Source organism: Lissotriton helveticus, chromosome 9 (assembly GCF_964261635.1).
Source record: "Lissotriton helveticus chromosome 9, aLisHel1.1, whole genome shotgun sequence".
In the NCBI taxonomy this organism is placed as follows: domain Eukaryota; kingdom Metazoa; phylum Chordata; class Amphibia; order Caudata; family Salamandridae; genus Lissotriton; species Lissotriton helveticus.
This window is the reverse complement of record NC_136070.1, coordinates 551,442,064-551,462,184: the sequence shown is the minus strand read 5'-3', so window position 1 is coordinate 551,462,184 and position 20,121 is coordinate 551,442,064.

Below are 20,121 nucleotides of genomic sequence, written 5' to 3'. Positions count from 1 at the left end.
GTTACTTCCATCATGGACCAGGTTCATTAACCCATTCTTTTTCTCCCCTTCTAGCTCAATGTAATCTGGTAGAACATACGTTATGGCTTGAATTTGCTGCCATGCTGTAGTAAAGTATGCTCACCAACCAGAATCTAATTCTACGACCCAGTCACTGCTCATTAACTGCTAGCTAACTGCTCTGGCTTCCACACTTTAACAAACTGCCTGATGTTTGGTAAATCACTTGCTCTCCCTGTACCTCGGTCATTTTGTTTGCCAAAATTGCAGCTATACATATGTTGCTCTCGGAGGCATATTGAGTTATTTTAGTAGTATTTGAGACTGTAGCTTACACATACATGATCATTTCTATCACCTCTCAGAATGGCAGTGCCTTTATTCCCATAACACCCTCATTCCCATTTGTTCTGATAACAAAGCCTTAAGAGTGAGTGTTAGACCTGGCATCCTTGGCGTGGTTTCCCCCTAACATTTTTCCTTCAGAGCTCCTGTTCTTGCTGACTTCATTTTTCCTGGCCTTGGGACTCTGCTCACGTTACCACTGCTAACCAGTGCTAAAGTGCTTGTGCCCTCTGCTCAAAACATGGTAACATTGGCTTATTCTCGATTGGCATATTTAATTTACTTATAAGTCCCTAGTAAAGTACACTACATATGCCTAAGGCCTGTAAATTAAATGCTACTAGTGGGCCTGCAGCACTGAGTGTGCTACCCACTTAAGTAGCCCCTTAAACATGTCTAAGACCTGCCTTTGCAGGGCCTGTGTGTGCAGTTTAAATTGCCATTTCAACCTGGCAAAAGAAACCTTATATATAATCACACTCTGGATCCAAGGGAGAGGACCTATCTAGGAGAACGTACTGCTCCCTATCTGAATGATAATAACTAACAAAAAGTAAGTTTCACAAAAGAAGTGGATTGGAGGTACTGCACAACAGGAGTATCTCATGTCTGGGAAGAAAGTTCATCTAGGGCAAGAACCATCACTCACCCGAGGGTGACATTCTTTATCATGGGGTTCCCCCTTCATGCCAGGGCCGCAAGGCTACTGATGTGGGCTAGCAACTCTTTTGAGTTTCAAGAAGAGCTGAGGTGTTTCCAGGGGAGGGACCAGAGGTCAGGGTGGCGAGGGGCAGAGTGCAAGAAAGGGGGAATTAAAACTATCTCCAGAAGGCCAAATATGTTTTATTCTACAGATCACTGGGACAGGATTAAAAAAGATAGTGGACTAGGGGTTATCTGCAAATAGACACGTAAAATAGGTCAACAGGTTTCTGCCCTTGGTGACCCCAGTCAGGGTTCATAAGTATTCTTCAGGACAAACAGGGTGTGTATAAATCCCTTCACCCTGTGGCAGTCACCACAGGGTCCTGCCACACAGTGCAGGTACCCCCTCGACCACCAACCGTAGACCACAGAGGCAAGGGGGCCCTGCTAGGGGACCCCAAAAGCACGGAAATGGCTTCTGTTGTGTAATAGCAGCAAAATTGGCCTGTTCTATTTTTTGGAAATATATGGGGATATTCACAAGGAAGTTGCGGAGAGAGGCATTAGCCTTCTTGGCTTAACGCCTCTCTCCGCCACTTCGGAAAAGCAAGGCTGCACCATATTTACAAAGACATGGTGCAGCCTTGCTTTCCCCCCTGTAATGGCGCTAAGTTTCACAACTTAGTGCCAACGCAGGCACCCTTGCACCAGAGTGCAAGGGTTTCTGCAAGCAGGAAGGTTTGTTTATGTAGAGGAAGGTGCCCCTTTCTGCACACACACAAACCTAAAATGCCAGTTTGTAACTTACATGTGTGCTGATTCATGCAGCACTCATGTAAGTTACAAAATGGCATAAAAAAAAGGTTTATTTATGTACAGGAAGGGACACTGTAGTGGGCTTGCCCCCGTGTTCAGGTAACATAGGAGACATAGCCGAGATGTAGTTCATGTCGTTTATTAAGTCCTTAAGAAGAAGTTACAGCGAGCCCCACCAGGAGCAGTCTGCTAGCTGCTCAGCCCATCTTCCAACTGACAACACTCACACCAGGCACCCAAACATTCCACTCATGTCAATCACACTAACATTCTACACAAACACTCACACTGGCTGAGCAGCTAGTTACAAGGTGAAAGAGAACATAAAAACGTAACCTGAGGATACTACATTATCCTCTTCCTCTCGAAATGAAAAACAGATGAAACCGTAACAAAAATGAAATGCAACTATACACAGGAATATACAATGAAGATAAATGACCATGGACCCTTGGACGAATTGAGGAATCACATCACATAAGGGAAAACAGACAAAGGAGGAAAGAAGAATGATAGGAACATACTAACACCATCCTCCTCCCTTAAAATGAGATAAAAAGTGTTTAAGTAAATAGTGTACGAACAGCTCACAGATAACAAGTGAGCAACAACACATTGTAAGTAAAAGGGAAACATAACATAAGACTAAAACGCAATGGGTGAACTAGACCCAAAGAAGTACTCCTCAACTAAGGAGACTGTGACCAAAACGCCACCCCTCGTGTAAGAAACATGCTAAGATGGGACTAACCCATAAGCTAAGCAGTGTAAAGGCTAATGTTGCATGGGACCAGCACCCAAGAACATGTGCAGCACAAAACCGGTGCACCACAATGTGGCAAATGCACACATTACGTCGAGGTGAAGCACAGGTGACTTATACACACAACATAACGACGTAAAAGTACCGGGTGAGGCGCAGGGCAACTTAAACAACATACGAACGTGAGGCGCAGGGTGACTTACACACATCAAGACAACGTGAGGCACAGGGCGTCTTACACACGAGATGACAACGTGAGGCGCAGGGCGACTTACACACAACTTGACAATGTGAGGTGCAGGGCGAGTTAGACACAACAAGAAAACGTGAAGCGCAGGGCAACTTACACACAGCATGACAACGTGAGGCACAGGGCGGCTTACAAACAACATGACAACGTGAGGCGCAGAGCGGATTACAAACTGGACTCAGTAAGGTGATGCGGTGGGCGACTTACACACAACATAACATATAACGAGGTGGTGAGACTGACACCCCAAAACACACATAAAAAAGCAAAGAACTATTGTGTCCAACATACGTAAATGGGGAAAACACCCCACAAACCAAACAGCGAAAGGGTTAACAGCAAAATTGTGAAGTGACAAATGACGTGAAAATGGGGCTAACACCCATACCAAAAGCAGAAAGGGAAAACACCCCTTAAGACAACCCCTCGAGTCACGGTACAACGGCTTAAATAATCAGTGACAATAACATGAAGAGTAGACATAGGACTAAGACCCACTCCCATCCATTAGGCAGGGATACTACATCTGAAAACAGAACAAGCATAAACAATAAAAAGTACAGTCGTGAGTAGACCCACAAAAGAAAAAAGCTTACAAATGAGCATGACATATCATTTGAAATACACAACTATTTTTTATTTTTTATTTGATTGACCACTAAAAAATATGCACTGTAAACTTAAAATGTCACTTCCGGTGAAAGAATACATTTTATGTCAAACCCAAAATATCGTCCACCACCATCCTTCCCTGCATTTGGTCGGACCACCCGCTCATCTCCTTTTCCATCAACCTTGGAACAGTTGATCAGCCCCCTCTGCCTAAAAACATCTTGACGCGGAACTGGAACCTGGTGGACTTCAACACCCTCTGCTCTTCCCTGGCGACTTCTCTCCCCAACCTATCTGATCTTTCCCTCGATCATCAAGTCGATGCTGTCAATACCTGGCTGTCCGCACCTTGCGATTTGGTTGCCCCCCTCAGGAGGGTCAAGGCGTGTCGCCTCCATGAAGCCAATAAGTGGTTTTCCGACGACCTCAAAGCCCTTAAATTGGCCCTGCGACAGTCAGAACGTCAGTGGAGACGCCACTACTTCCCCTCTCTGAGAGCTCGATATAGGTCTCTCCTTAACAACTATAAGAGAGCCATCCTATCGGCCAAACTTGAATACTTCTCTGGTAAAATACTGTTAGCAGCCAATAAACCCAAGGAGATCTTCTCTATTGTCCATAATTTGGAGGCATCCGATAGAGTCAACTCCCATCCCATCCCATCCCAATTCCTTTGCCTCTCCTTGAATGATTTCTTCTTTGAGAAGATCGCCAACATTAAACGGAACATCCACCAACCCTCTTTGTCCCTTCCCCCTCCTTCCCTCCCTCCCCTGTCCTCTTCTCTCCATCACTTTCCACCCATTTCGAAGGAATCCTTCCTTGTTTTGCTTAAAAAAGTCAAGTCAGGCTCTCTTGCCGACTATGGACCGGCCCGTATTTTAAGGGCACTGTTCTCTGGCTGCCCTGATCCCCCCATTTCCCTTCTCAATGCCTCCATATTTCAGAGCACAGTTCCGGTTTCTTTTAAATCGGCTACAGTTATCCCCATTTTAAAAAAGCCCGGCTCTGACCCCACTATTCCTGCCAACTTCAGGCCCATTTCCCTGCTCCCCTACTTAGGCAAGATACTGGAGAGCCACATTACTTCCTGTCTTTCGGCCTACATCGAGGACAACCACCTCCTGGCCTCCCGCCAAGCTGGCTTTCGTCCGGCCCATTCGACCGAATCTGTGGTCCTGTCGGTCCTGGACGAACTGAAGAGTAAGGCTGATTCCAACTCCCCCAAGCCTTGGTGCTTCTTGATTTGTCAGCTGCCTTTGATACGGTCGACCATTCCATCCTTCTCGACCGTGTCAGGGCAGCTGGCATTCATGGCACCGCTTTCTCCTGGCTCGCAGGCTGTCTGTCTCTCTGGTTTCTCTGCCCCCTCCCGCTTGGTGTCCTGTGGGGTCCCCCAGGGTTCCTCTCTCTCTCCCCTCCTCTTTAACCTTTATATCTACCCCCTTATTGTTTCCCTGCTAAACATGGAGGTATCCGTATACAACTACGCTGACGACCTTCAGCTTGTCTTGTCTTTGATCTTTCTCACGATTTGGACTCCCTTCTCAAATTTCAAACAACACTCATCTTTATTTCTGATTGGATGAACCAAAACCACCTGAAATTGAATCCGGATAAGACGGAGCTGATCCTGACTGGGGGTTCTACTAGTCCATGTACCCCTGCCTTCTCGCCTTCCATTCTTGGTCCTCCCCCAGTTCCCTCTGTCTCGTCAGAATTCTGGGAATTAAAATCAGTCAGGACCTCTCCATGCGCCCCCAGGTCAGCTCTGTGGTTTCATCCTGTTTTTTATCCCTAAGGACTATCCGCAAGATCTCCAGTTTTTTTTCTTTTGATGCCTTCAAGATTATTGTTTTGGCCATGGTTCTCTCACGGGTGGACTATGGGAACTGCTTGTACGCGGGTATTCCCTCCTATGAGCTGCGACGCCTCCAGTCCATCCAGAACCAGGCCGCCCGCCTTATCTATCGGCTTCCCAAATTTCATCACACTACCCCTCTTCTTAGATCCCTTCATTGGCTCCCTATCCTGCAGAGAACTCTCTTCAAGATGGGCTGCTGGGTCTTTATGGCCCGGGATCGTACGGCCCCTGTTTTTATTAACAACATGATCACCCACTATCTACCCTCCCGTAACCTCCGCTCTTCTAGCCAGGCACTCCTCTGTGTTCCTCGCTTCTGTAGGTCCAGAGTAGGCGGCTCTAGATTCTCCATCCTGGCCCCCCGTTTTTGGAACAGCCTCCACTGACCATTAGATCTATTACCGTCTATCTGCACTTCCGCAAAGCCCTCAAAACTCACTTATTTTCCCAAGCATTCTCTGATTAAACTCTCTCCCTGGCGCTACGCCCACCTGCTAAAGACTGTCCTACAGCGCCAGGAAGCCGCTTGGCCACAGAGCGCTTTATAAATACTTTCAAATTCAAATTCAAGCACCACACACAAAAATTACCAAAATTACAAAAATGTTGATGGTGTGCCTGTCACCGCGATGATAGGGAAAGGCGTTCCTGGGACCCAGACAGTACAACGTAGAGAAGAAACAGACCCAGGAGACTTTCAAAAAGGTAATATATTACTCCCTGAAGATATATTTATTTATTATTTATTTATTATAGTGTTTTATATAGCACGAACAAGACCCATGGGTATCAGAGCGCTTAACATCGAGATCGGTTACAAATTGGCAGTACAGTAACAATTATAGAACAAAACAGATATGAGGTAGAAGAACTTATGGCTATGAGGGGGTGCATAAATATATATATTCCAAACGCATGTGCAATTAACAATAAAAGGTGGATAAGGCTTAGCTTATATCCCTATCTATATCGATAAGTAAGAGGTAGAGGTTATATAGTTTTCTGCTATAAAACAGTTATTGGTTCATCTAGTAAGGAGATGGCAGTGAGGACAAAGTTCAGTTCAGGCTTGTGGGTGGAGTCATTCACTTATCGATGATATTGTTCATGAAGATGACCGCCCTTCATCTGAATAAGAATATTCGTCCTAGAGTTCCGTTAGCTTCCCTAATCAAGGTATTTCCTCAACATATGGCTTTTCAATTCCCGTTTGAATTGAACAATATTTTGAATCTTCCTGATGCTTGGAGGGAGAGAGTTCCAGACTCTAGGGGCAGCTCCAGAGAATGATCGGTCATAAGACTTTTTCTTTCGGAAGATGGCTGGCCGCAACAATAACTCCTTGGCACTTCTGGTTGGTCTATTTCCTCCCGATAGCTTGATTTTCTTGGCTAGATATCTTGGTGTGTTATAGTGCACCGCTTTGTGGGTAATGCATGCTATCTTCATTTGAATTCTGGCCTCATAAGGTAGCCACTTTAGTGCTTTCAAGTGAGGAGATATATGATCAAATTTCCTAGACCCCGTGATGAGTCTTGCCGCTGCGTTGAGACAGGCTTTTAGGGGTGCTGTGGATGTTTTTGGTAGGCCGGCTAATTTGGAGCAACCATATTCGATCCTTGATATAACTAGAGATTGAATAGCCAGTTTTAAATCTGCTTCCGAGATGAATGGTTTTAATTTTCTTAAGTAACTCAGGTGGAAGCGGGCACTTTTCGCCATTGAATTAATATGGGCTTTCATGTCGAGATTTTCATCTAAAGTAATTCCTAGTGATTTAGCTGAGTTGACTAGCGTTGGGGTGCAGTTTAGTGCCGTCAGCAGTTTGGTCCATTCCTTTATTTCAGAGTTGCTCCTTGGTGGTAAAATTAGCAACAATTCTGTTTTATGGGCATTTAGTTTCAGATGATTAGAGGTTAACCATTCCAGAGCCATCTTTAGTGTCTCATTCATTAGGTCAATGTCCTCAAGATTGGCAATCTTCAAGTATATTTGCGTGTCGTCTGCATACATGTGGTAGGAAATCTGTGATTTCCGTAGAATGTCTGTAAGAGGTTCGACATATAGGTTGAATAGATCTGGGGATAGCGTTGAGCCTTGCGGGACCCCAATTGTATTAGGACATGAGGGTGAGATTGCTTGGTTAACCAGGAATCGTTGAGTTCTGTTGCGTAGGAAAGAATTGAACCATTTCAGCACATTTCCGGACAATCCCATCTTGCTCTGTAGTCTGGACAATAATGCTTCATGATTTACCGTGTCAAATGCAACTGATAGGTCTAAAAGAATCAGTAGGCAAGCTTGCTTTTGGTCTAGGGCTTGTAGCGCGTCATCGACAATGTGCAGGATCGCTGTTTCCGTGCTATGCCCTGCTCTGAAACCTGATTGGCATTCGTCCAGTAAGGAGAACTTGGTGATGTGTTGATTCAATTGTCTCTGCACGCATTTCTCAATAAGTTTGGCCAATAAAGGGATGTTGGTTACTGGACGATAGTTATTCGGATCTGTTGTGTCTGCTGCCGGTTTTTTGATTATTGGCACTACTTGTCCTGTTTTTAGGCAGTCTGGGAGGATCCCTTGTGCAAGTGACGCGTTTATTATTTTGGTCCAGATTGGGACCAGGATGTGGCTGATTTCTCTTACACACTTTGCCAGTAAAGGGTCATGATAATGGTTGTTCGGTCTGATTTCCGAGAGCGTTTTAGCGATCTCGACCTGGTCATATAATTCAAATGTGTCCCAATTCGCATTATTTTTTGCCTTAATCCTCTCTGTTGTCATAGGGGCCGCGTTTGTCGGCATATGTTGGGTCGGGAGGATAGCCGCGGCATTTGAGAGCTCTACCTCTAGCGATTTGGTCTTTTCCGTGAAAAATGTGGAGAATTCCTCGCCGCTTAAGGGAGTCTTTGAATGTTCTTGTGCCGATTTGGCCAGTTTGTCTGATTGTTGTTTTAGGATCTCGAAGAGTTTTTGTGGTCTGTTTTTGGCATTGTCAAGTTCTGCTCTTATATATTCTTTCTTGGAATTGATTATCTTTTTGTTATAGTGACTTCTGGTGGTCCTGAGGGCTTTCAGCTCAGGGGAGGAAGGGTGTCGTCTCCAGTTTCTTTCGGCCGTTCTCAATTTGCGCCTTTCCTCATTCAGTGATCCATTGAACCACGGATTTTTTTATTTTTCTGCGACTCTTTTCAGTTTTAGTGGCATGGTGTCATTGACGATATTTCCAATTGAGGTTAGGTAGTGATCAGTCAACTCGTTTACATTCTGCATGTCGTCAGGTGACTTTAAATCCTTCTCGCACCTTTCAACCAGTAACTCAATATTCGCCTCTTTTGTATCTCGTATCGCTTTTTGGACCTGGGGGGTTGCACAGTCCTACCCTTTTTCACTCTGGGAATCACGAATGTTATGGCGTGATGGTCCGACCAATCACAAGGATCAATAGCGAGTATTGATGTCTCTTTCTTATTTGCCATAATCCAGTCTAAAGTCGCTCCTTGCGCATGTGTGGGTTGGGTGCAGGCTTGTGTAAGGATTAGTTCTGCGAGGAACTCTTTAAGCAAGTTAACCGTTTTGTCATTTGCGTCGTCCCAGTGTAGATTAAAGTCTCCCAGGAAAATGTTGTTGGCATCAGAGTCGGAGTTGGCCGTTATGATCTCTATTAGTTGCTCTGTAAACTTTGCGTTATCTCCTGGTGGATGGTAAAACGCATGCAGATTGCATTTTTGGTTGCTTGATGATCTTATATTCAGACCCAAGTATTCACAAGATTCAAGGGGGTCGGCTTGGATTTGGTTGACCTCTATCTCTGATCGGTGGATGCAGGCTATACCTCCTCCTACTTTTCTTAGCCTATCTAATCTCACAATGTTATATTGCGGTGGTACTAAGAGATCAATGGCGGGCGATGATGATTCATTGAGCCATGTTTCCGTAAGTATTGCTAGGTCAATTTCCTTATTGAGGATGAGGGCTGCTATGTCTGATGCATGTTTGGTTGCCAAACGACAATTGAGTAGAAGGCAACTCAGAGGTTTTTCAGAGTTACTGAGGTTCCCATTTTCGGATTCAGTTGCTGTTAATTGGATATGTTGTAGGTTGAGGTGGATTGCTTTCCTGTCATTCTTTCTGGATGTTCTGTTAGCATCTATTGGTACTGTTTTGATTCTCTCAGCACTCCCCCGTCCCGGTTGTTCATATGTTCGGAGTAAGGCTAGGGTTTCTTCGTCTGAAAGGGGATTTGTCCTATCTGGTCTACTGAGCCTGTTTTTTTGAGACAGGGCCATCTCGTCATTCCATCTTTGTGTGGATAGTACCAGATTCTGAATATGCGAGACCTTGGAGTGCGTGCTTACCGTCATCTCCCACATTTTATCAATTACTTTTGAAATTTCCCGTGAGCCTTGTGCCAGGTTGTCTACTATTTTCAGGAGCTCCTTAATTTCTTTCTGGTTTCGAGGTGATTTCTTAGCGAGGCTTGATCTGTTAGTCCAAGTTTTGCATTTTGCTCTTCTCCGTAATTGATTTGTTCTCACTCCCACAATTCTTTCCTTCGTATCCTTCGTTTGATTTCCACTTTCGACTCTATATGAGAGGTCACGAGTATTATCACTGTTGTGTGGTGTTATTCGTGGATTTGTGGGTGAGGATCTATAAGACTCTGGTTTTGTATTCGATTGAGGTGGCGGGTCAACGGGTGACTCGTTAGGTGCTGAGGTACCCTCTTCCAGTAAATTCACCCCGAGTAGTGGCGACATCAACTCTACTCTTTGTACCTGGTCTTGTTCTTCGTTTGCAAGATTGGTGGATCTCTCTGTCCTTTCTGTCTCTTTCTCTGGGGTTGCCATCATAGTTTCAGTAATACCTCCAGAGCAGGAATTTTGAGTGTAATGACCCCCCGTTTGGTTGGCGTCTCTAATGGTAGTATCATTGTTGTCAGGAGTGGAATCAGCTGGGGTCTTGGGTAGTTGGTGTCTTGGTCTATCTAGGGATTCTTTTAATATTAGGAAAGACTTTTCAAATTCCTCAAGGTCTCTATTGGCCGCTTGTATCAGCACTATTCCCGTTTTATATAAAGTGATGCATAGTTCTGCATTGCATCTTTTTGAAGGTGAAGTCAGTAATTTTGTGCCATGCGGAATGTTTTTCATACCTTTTATGGGCAGCAATTCTGTGAGGGCATTGCGCCATTTAGCTGTTTTATGCGTGTAGAAAGGCACCAAGTCTTGTAAGTCATAGGAAGTCACCAAAGGAACAGAAAGACTAAACAATCATCACACTTCAGTGTATTGGCTGAGTTTACACATCGGCAAGGCTTTATAGGTGTGTCCCAAACCATAGAAAACTTAAACTTACTGCCCAAACCTAGAGAATGACAAGCATCAAGGAGCGCACACTTAGGACCCGGGCCCCGCCCCTACCTCGTCTAGTGTCATTGGTGGCCGGTCAGCCCCAAGGGGCGACCGGCCACTTAGTACTTCCGGGGCAAAGAGGTGATGCACTTCCGGTGGGGCAGAGTGCGGAGACTGGGGACCTATTCAGGTTCCCGGGGCAGGGACCCCAGTCTCTTCCTCCTCTGCTGCACCGGATCGTTTGCGGGTCCCAGAAGCGTCTCCCTCTTCCCTCCCTGTTTTTTAGTTTAAACTGAAACTGCCTCATGTGGAGTGGGAAGTCGGCGGTCTTTTGCCTTTTGTGATCCGGCGCTGCCGAGTCGGGACCTCGTGGGAGTAGGCGAGGACGTGCGCAGTCGAGGCGTCAGCGGTGGGAGGCGTCCATGTCCCCAGGTGAGGTGGGGGGTGCGCTTGGGGGGCCTGTGGGCAGCCGTAGTTAGTGAAAAGGGGTAATGGTTGCGGGCTAATAGCCTGTCCTGAGCTGGTGGTTTGAGGTTGCTGACGGGACCCCTTGGGGCGTGCTGTTCACCTCCCTATCGACGGGGGCCGGGTACAGCTAGGGATCGGCACAGGGGATAAAGCTGTAGCGCTATTCAGGGGTTGATGATATGCAGTGATAGGGCTATTATCCAGTTCAACTCCTTGCGACGCCGGCAGGCAGGGGAGTCGGCGGGATCCCGGTCAGGCAGGCTTCGGCGGTGGTGCTTTACACCCCACGGAGATGAGGAGCAGGGACCTGTGAGCTCCGTGGGAGGCAAAAACATGCATTTTGTAGTGGCCCCTGTCCAAGAAGGGGACGCAAGCAGTCCAATTCTGACATTCCTGCTTCAAGTGTATTGCATGCTCCGTAATGTAATGCCAGAAACAGTATACAGATTAGCTTCACTCCAGGCTAAGTAATATTTTGCCATTGGAGCACCGAAGGTATGATAATAAAAATACAGTATATCTGGTTTTTAGTTGTAATTTGTCACCACCTAATGGCGGCACAATAATCTTGCTGCCTGACCTTCCCCCCTTAACTCCACCACCCCCCAAGAAAAAGCCATCCCTCAGATGTGAAATGATTACTTGTTGAGGATGGTTTGTCGCCCCGCCTGGGTTCGCCATGTGTTGTTACACTCCTGCATTCCTCTGGAAGTGGGACGGTCCCTTCTGCCTGTGCCATTCCTCTAGATGCATGACAGCCGCCTCCTTCACCCCTCCCGGTCAGGCTCACTAGTGTACTGACATTGGTGTATTAGGACCGCACAAAGGCTGGCTGGTGAATTAGCCGCCACTTTCCAGGTCGGGCATGTGAGAAAGTTGGGCAACACGATGGACACATGCACATATAATGCACCTTTCATTTAGTAATCTTTGAATAATAATCTAACAAATTGCAGATTTATTCCATCTCGTTATCTCTCTGGGGGTCAAGGATTTCGGGGGAATATCTGAGACAAATGTATGCTGGCATTTTAGTTGACAAGTTTTCCCTCTTACATGTTACAGGAATTTAAAGTTATTTTCCTCAGTATTGTGATATTAGACACTGTGTACCCATTGGAGAGAGTTAGAATGTGTAAATCTAGGCTAGTGAGCATTGTAAATTATGTTATTGAACGTATATTTGTTTTGGAATACCAGTACTTGTAATATCACTTCCTGTGGTGGCATGGAGATCAGTTCCAACTAGCAGGAGGCGCAAAACTGTATTTACATAAAGAGACCATAATGTGTGGAGTCGGCCCTACACCCAAGGTGATTTTGTGAAGGAGTTGCAGGAGGGGGGGGGGGGGCGGCATTTCTTAAAAAAGAGGATATAATAGAATAGGTCTTGGTGAATACATGCAGGTCACAATTTTTGTGTTGGCATTGGAGGCGCGCCCAATAAGCCTACATAGATGGATGGGAAAGGTGTCAGTACATACCGGGCTCCAAAACCACGTGTCCATTTTCAGTCATTTGATGCAAAATAGATTTAACTGCATCCATTGCTAAAGGTGGATCATGCAACTAGCTGCTTTGTACTATTTGCCATGTTCTGCACCCAGTTTAAAAGAGAATCTAAAGTTCATCTGGTTACATGTGGTAGTGCAACACTAAAGGACATGGACAATCATCACGGCGAAGGGCTGATCCCTCTAGAACCCGGACTCTAAGCGGGGGAAGGTTCTGGATAGAATGGTTATCAGCTTGACTTGAAACAGGAGGAGGTATATCTGATTTGAGCAATTTATGATGAGAGAACGAACAGGTCCTCTTAGTTCAGTGCTACTGATTTTAGATTGGCATTGAATTATCTTATTGTGCCCCAATTCTTAATGCTAGTTGGTTTGCTCCAATTTTTTAGCTGCATGGGTTTGCTTAACTGGTGGACTAGAGGCCGGAAGGGCTAACTGTTTAATAAAATACTAAGGGCCCGATTATGATGGCGGACGGACCTGAGTCTGTCCGCCACCATAGAGTAGGAGGGACCGTCCGCAGGGGCAGCGGCGGTTCCTCTGTGCAAATTAGGATGTGACCGCCACCCTGGCGGTCACATCCTGTATTTTTAACATTGCGGCGGGTGCTGCTTGAAGCAGCACCTGCCGCAATGTTAAAAATGAAAGTTGTGCATTTGCATGCACAAAGCTGCAGGCACCGCGTGGTGCCTGCCGCTTTGTGCATGCAAATGCAGGGGGGTACCATAGGTACCCCCCATATGCACCCCCCACCCCCCCTTCACCCCTGGGGGCCCGCAACAGGCCCCCACACAAAGATCCATATGCCTTTGCACGGCGGACATGCTGCCGTGTAAAGGCAGAGTACACCAGACATCCTAATATCGTTGCCGGTGTCTGATAGACACCGCCAGCCATGTTAGTGTTTTTCCGCCGCGGACGGAAGTCGACCGCGGCGGAAAAGATGCAGACTGAAAAAAGATCCCCCAGCCATCCTAATCTGCAAGGGGGGTCTTTTTCAGTCCGCAGCGGTTTTCCCGCATCCTCCGGGCCGGCGGTGGCTTCCGCCGGCCCGGAGGATGCGGGAAAACCGCCATCATAATTGGCCCCTAAGTTCTTAAAGTCTGCTAGCAAGACAGCAAAAGGGGAGGCCCAAGTACCAGAGGCATCCATTAAGATATGGGGAGACCAGGGGAAGGTTGCTTTAGCCGCAAAGGGGACTGCCTATTACGAGCAGGATGGGTGTAATCGCTGCAAATGTGGCACAGGGTGTGATTTGCCTGGTAGATGCTGGCGCGTAGACCTGTCTCTTCAAACTTCTGGCGTGATCTTGGGTTCCCACGGGCCCCCCCCTTTTTTGTTTTACGGGAAGGCGTCTTGGCGGTTTGGCACCTCTCTCTCTTCGTACGTTGGTGTACCTGGGTCACGACCTTTTTCTTCCCGGGGGTACAGGGGCGTTCCTGAGCTGAATACACTAATGGGTGGCCCATTTAACGTATGGTTTAGTCTCCGTTTTCAGCCTACGAGGGAGTTTGGCAGCTGCTAGCCAGTTACTGAACACAAGTCGACGGTGCATGTTGGTAGATGGCACCATCCCAGAATGTTTTGAAGGGGGCGGAGGCCCACCCATCCCAGAGGAGGGGCCCACAGGATAGGAGGAACCTATCAGGGTTGTAAAGGAATTTGGGACCCTAGTGTAGTCCTCCCGATGCATCCCCTTATATGGGTATGGAGTAGCCTAACTTTATATAGACAGAGTAAGCCTTACCTTATTCTGACTGAACCTATGCAAACCTAATACGGCATGGCTACGTCCACTAAGTCATTAGTATAAACGACGGTGTCTTAGAGAACCCTGCCTTCAGCAGCCTGGGACCCCCCCCCCCTTGCCTGTATGCTAATTTATCTAGGATCCAAGGAGTTTTTTAGGAAATTGAGTCCTTATACGACGTTGTTAAGGCTAATCACACGTCAAACTCGGACCCTTCAAAGTATAAATATGCCCAGATTTATCCGAACAAGCACACGGCGGTTTGGAGCAGATCAACTTACTGACGCCTTGCAGTTGCAAGTGCCGAAGGAAGCCGACCCTCCAGCCGCCGCACTGAGAATGGCCGTCTTTTTCTCCGGTGGAGAAAACCAGCTCCAGTGTTTCCTGTTTACCCTTTCAGGTGGCTGGGAAATCAAGTCCTGTAAGAGAGATAAAAGACCTCTTTCATTCTAAAACCAAAGGGACGGAGTTGATTAAACGGGTGGAGAATTCTGGGATAGTCGCTTGGCTAGAAGAATTACTAAACTTAAGCCACACCTCACTTACTCATCCCCTAGTACTGTACTTAGGTTAGGTACTCCGTGGTAGGCGTATTTCAGTGACTAGTTGAGTACTTTTGCCATCTGTTAGCATGGTATTTGATTTATAGGTTTTAACACCTTAAGTGCTCATGACGAGCAGAGCTCGTCATGAGGCACGGTGATCAGGTGCTCATGACGAGCTGAGCTCGTCATGAGCCGTGGAACGCTCACACGCGGGGAACATTCCCCTGCTGTGCTGAACGTTTCACGGAAACGGTTCTCGTCATGATGAGCTCAGCTCGTCATGAGCACACGAGCACCATGCCTCATGACGAGCTGAGCTCGTCATGAGCACGGGGGCGCTGTGCGTGCCCCCGCCCCCCGCACAGCGGGGGAATTACCCCCGCTGCGAAGGGGTTAAGCAACCTACGGCGTGAAAACCATATAATGCTTTTACAGTACTACTTTATAAAACTGTTCAGACATACATTGTACTTTATAACCAATATTACATTTGTAGCGGTACATTTCTTATGCTTGAGTTACACAAGCTGGCCCCGACCGTCGAAGGGTCCTGGTTGCCCTACTGGGAGTACTGTACTGCAGCAGGTGCTCCATTTGTGGGGGGCCAAAAAATTTTGCACTAAAGATCCGACTGCCTCAGTTGATTCTTTTTAGAATTGGGGGCAGCTGGAGCGAGGGGCAGGCCCATCATCTAGGAAAATGGGATACTGGTGGTCGGCGGGTTTCGCCTTCATATCCAGCCTGGGTGGCTGTTAAACGATGCTTGCAATTTGGTCATGACAGTGCCTGACTTTTCCTTTTCTCTCCTGTGCATTAGGGTGCCCTGCCAAGGTGGTAGGTGTACTGGGGCACTCGTCCCTGGCGGTCAAAGAGGCACCGCCAACGGAGTTTGCCTGGCTGGGAAGGGTCTTTCCCTTGGCAGAAATTGCATGGTCAGGCATGATACCACGCAGGGCGGAGGGCCCCAGAACGCGGCCAAGAGCCTGGAATGTCTCTGTGAGGTGGCGCAAGGGGGAATAGGGCCAGGTTGTGCTCAGCGAAGGGCCGCTCGTGTCACATTCCGCACCGAATGATTTCTGGTGAGGTGAGGTATCACAAGGAGGGAGTGCAGTTATCAAGCATTGGTACGAACACTTAGATTGGTGAATCGTGGTCTTTTCAGTCAGAGCGCAGTTGGGGAAGGTGACGGATCTGTGGGCCCGGGTCACCTTTGTGGCGGTAGAAAGACCTTGGAACAGTAAAATTGACCGATGGAATGGACGGGAGTCCGCCTTGAGTACTCCCTAGGCCAGCACTGAGGGGGGAGACGGTAAGTTTTCCGCTGTAAAATATGGCCTTGGCTGGGGAGGCTAGGGAGACAGGTTACGAGCCTCCTGGGTCCCTGGTCAGCCTGGTGGTCTGAGGGTGGGCCCCTGGAGAGGGCGGACAAGGATCAGAGGTTTGGGGGTCCACTCCTCATGTGCGCAGGTGGGTTGCACCTTGCGTGGATGCGCTGCATGGAAGTTGCGAGCTGGAAGGCCCCTTAGTGCTGGAGGATTAGAATCTTGCGGAAGAAGATCTGGAAAGTCAATAATAAAATTGTGTTGATAACTGTAAATAATGAATTTGAAATGCCTTGTCATGTTTATGAAATGTCAAATATTAAACATGGCCGGTTTACACCCTAGCAAATCCCTGTTTGATGATTCTAATGTGGATTGTCAGGTTATCAGGAGGGAGCGGGGAGCATGCTGGGGGATCCGGGTCCTATGACAAGCGCGAGCATCAAGGAGCGCCCACTTAGGACCCGGCCCCCTGGCCCCGCCCCTACCTCGTCTAGTCTCATTGGTGGCCGGTCAGCCCCAAGGGGCAACCGGCCACTTAGTACTTCCGGGGCAAAGAGGTGACGCACTTCCGGTGGGGCGGAGGGCGGAGACTGGGGACCTACCTTGCGTGGATGCGCTGCATGGAAGATGCGAGCTGGAAGGCGGCTTAGTGCTGGAGGATTAGAATCTTGCGGAAGAAGATCTGGAAAGTCAATAATAAAATTGTGTTGATAACTGGAAATAATGAATTTGAAATGCCTTGTCATGTTTATGAAATGTCAAATATTAAACATGGCCGTTTTACACCCACGCAAATCACTGTTTGATGATTCTAATGTGGGTTGTCAGGTTATCAGGAGGGAGCGGGGAGCATGCTGGGGGATCCGGGTCCTATAAATTTGCGCCTTCTGGTAAAGCATTGCAGCGAAAACCATGTGGAGCGAACTGTGAAAACCATGTGGAGCTAAACGATCCGCACACTATGGCGCTGGTGCTGGCTTTGAATAAATATAAAAACGTTATTCGGTTGGCAGAAAACCAGAGGAAGGGTACATCACGCTCCGTAACAGGTAACTTGAATGCTTAAATCCTCAAACTCCAAGATGGAGTGAGACACGGGAGACGTCTGCCAAGTGGTTCCTGGCACGTCCCTGCTGCAAAACGACCAAGGGCAGCAAAGAAGACAGTCTAGAAATGAAGATGTCATGAAAGGTTCAGAAACTGCCCCGCGCGACATCATTGGCAAGGTAAGGCTAGCTGAAATTGAATTTTAAATCGCAGCGTAACTGTTTTTTCCTACTGGCCTCAAAGTAGTGAAGTGAAAATACTTTTTAAAACCATTATTAAACTACATTTTTCACCATGACGGCCCTCTCTTGATGCAGGCAGGGAGCAAGACTATTTTCAAGTCACGTTCAGCCATTACAAATCCCATAAATCAAGGAGAACAGACACCACAAAGTAAATTGTCAAAAGTTGAGCTTCCCAAATCCTTTGGTTGCACATAGGCACGTAGAGCAGGGAAAACAATCCAAAACCCACGCATAGGCAAGACTTTGGTTTGTTGTAAGTCATACATGTGGGGCTTGTACTTAAACAGTATGTCGTTTAACATAGTTTAAACAAATCAGGGAGGCCCCTTACTCATCCAATACGGGACAAGGGGAGTCAAATATCATAAAATACTGAAGTTCCAAATTTATCAAAAATTGGCTACTGAATATAGCCCACAAAACCTACTCTAAAACACACTGTATCAAATGAAACAACACCTATGGTAACAAATCGTAGTGCCAATGATAAAAAATGTCAAACAATAAAAAAAAATTGTGAACAAGACTATCACAAAATATAGTAAGCAAATTTCATACATATTTATTCAATACAGTTATACATTTTTCATTAATACACTTTTTATATGCATAGAAGACAAAGATTAGCTAAAATCACATTAGTTAAAAAAACAGTATACAAATAATGTATGGTGAGGTAAAACAAGAAGCAATTGTCAACGCAGTGTTTCGGTTTTTTGAAGTTAAAAACACCTTCTTCAGGACAGTTCTAAATTAATAAAAACAAGTAATTACTCTCCAATACAGCAATAATGTAACAGTCATTGTTCTCACAGTTATATCATTGGCACAATCCTTTAATACAAATTACTTATTCAAAGCTAAATGGATAGTTGAACAATACATTTAGACCTATTTGTACAGTGTTGTCTCTTCACAGTTTATCCAACTTTTTTTTAAATCTAATACATAAATTGCTAATCTCATTAACTAAACCCTATTTAAACATGAGCAATATAGGTCACAAGAAATGAACGATCCTTTAACAAAAGAAGATAAATATTCTACTGAGTTCATACCTTTAGCTAGCACAAGAGGAGAGATGCTTGTTCTCCTATTAGATCTTTGAAGTCACACTGGACCTCACACTGGACCTGATGTAGGTATATGGTTCCTGTTCTGCAGTGATTATCTCTATTAACTTTACTAGAAAACATATTTTTTGATAGTCATGATCACATGTTTTTCATATATCGTACATATGTCTAATAGTCACTCTGTCTTTGTTATGTACCTATTTACCTTAAATCTCAATCGGGAGACCTACACGGTTATTCAGTGGAGCCACCGATAATGAATTCCAGTTCTTAATCTCAAAGCTAAAAGAAACAATTGGTATGCATCTCAGCTTAATTTTAAAATATATCTGTTGTCCTTTCTTGTACATTATATAGTCTCAAAACCAACTCACCTAATTTGGGTGAAGGGTAGTTCAATATTAATGGGGCCACTATTGCAGTCACAATCCTGCTTGTTCAGATAGTAGCACGTGCAAGGGGGATGTCCTCTCAAGCTTGTATTTTTCTCAATAAAAACAATCTAAAAAGAAAGGCAATTTATCGGTAGGTGACAGTCTTTTTACGTGTACAAGCACTTATCCACTATGTATATCTCGTATCGAAACTAATATCTTCCTAATCTTATGGGGAATTTTTGCACAATATAGTTTTCAAATACCGTCACAGTTTAGTTATCAAAGGCTACCGCCCGTCATGTGTTTTTTTATTAGGCAGTTATCGTTACTCTATTGTTTTATCCTTTCTCTCTATATTTCATGTATCTAGCACAACACGCTAGTTGTTAAGCTTTAGAGCGCTGTATAGATAGGTAATCATCGCATATTATAATTTTTCGCGCCGCCCCAGAGCTTTCAATTAGATTGGCATACGTCGTGGATTGCGGTATCAGTATAAATCTTAGACAGTAAGTTATCAAAAATTGTCTGAGTGATTTTAAGACCTTCTGTCTGTTAACTCATCGGCAAGTGCTCAATTCATGCCGAAAACACATATTTTCTGCATGCATTCACCCTAAATAGGTTATCTAGATAAGCGAGCACTGCCGGCGTATAATTCTGTCTAACGTCGGCATGCATTTTGAATTAATCAATAGGCTAATTTCAGAATATTACAACAGCTAACAACACCTTTTAAATTGGCTAACGTCTCTCGAGTAGCATTTCATTAACCCCTTCGCTGCTAGGCCTTTTCCCCTCCTGTGCTAAGCCTTTTTTTGGCGTTTTGGAGTAGTGCGCGCTTAGGCCCTTGTAACTTTTTGACCACATAAGGTATCCACGCCAAATTTGCGTCCTTTTCTTCCAACATCATGTGGATTCTAAAGGCGCCCAGGGTTTGTGGATTCCCTTGGAGGGGTCCCAGAAATTAACCAAAATATAGTGATTTTTTTGTTTTTTTCAGAAAAATGGGAAAAACGGGCTGCAAATGAAAGCCTCTGGGTTTTACCCTGAAAATGGTATCACAAAAGGGTTTGTGGGGCTGAAATCTCCATTGTCTCAGCTTTCAGGGAATGACAGACTTTT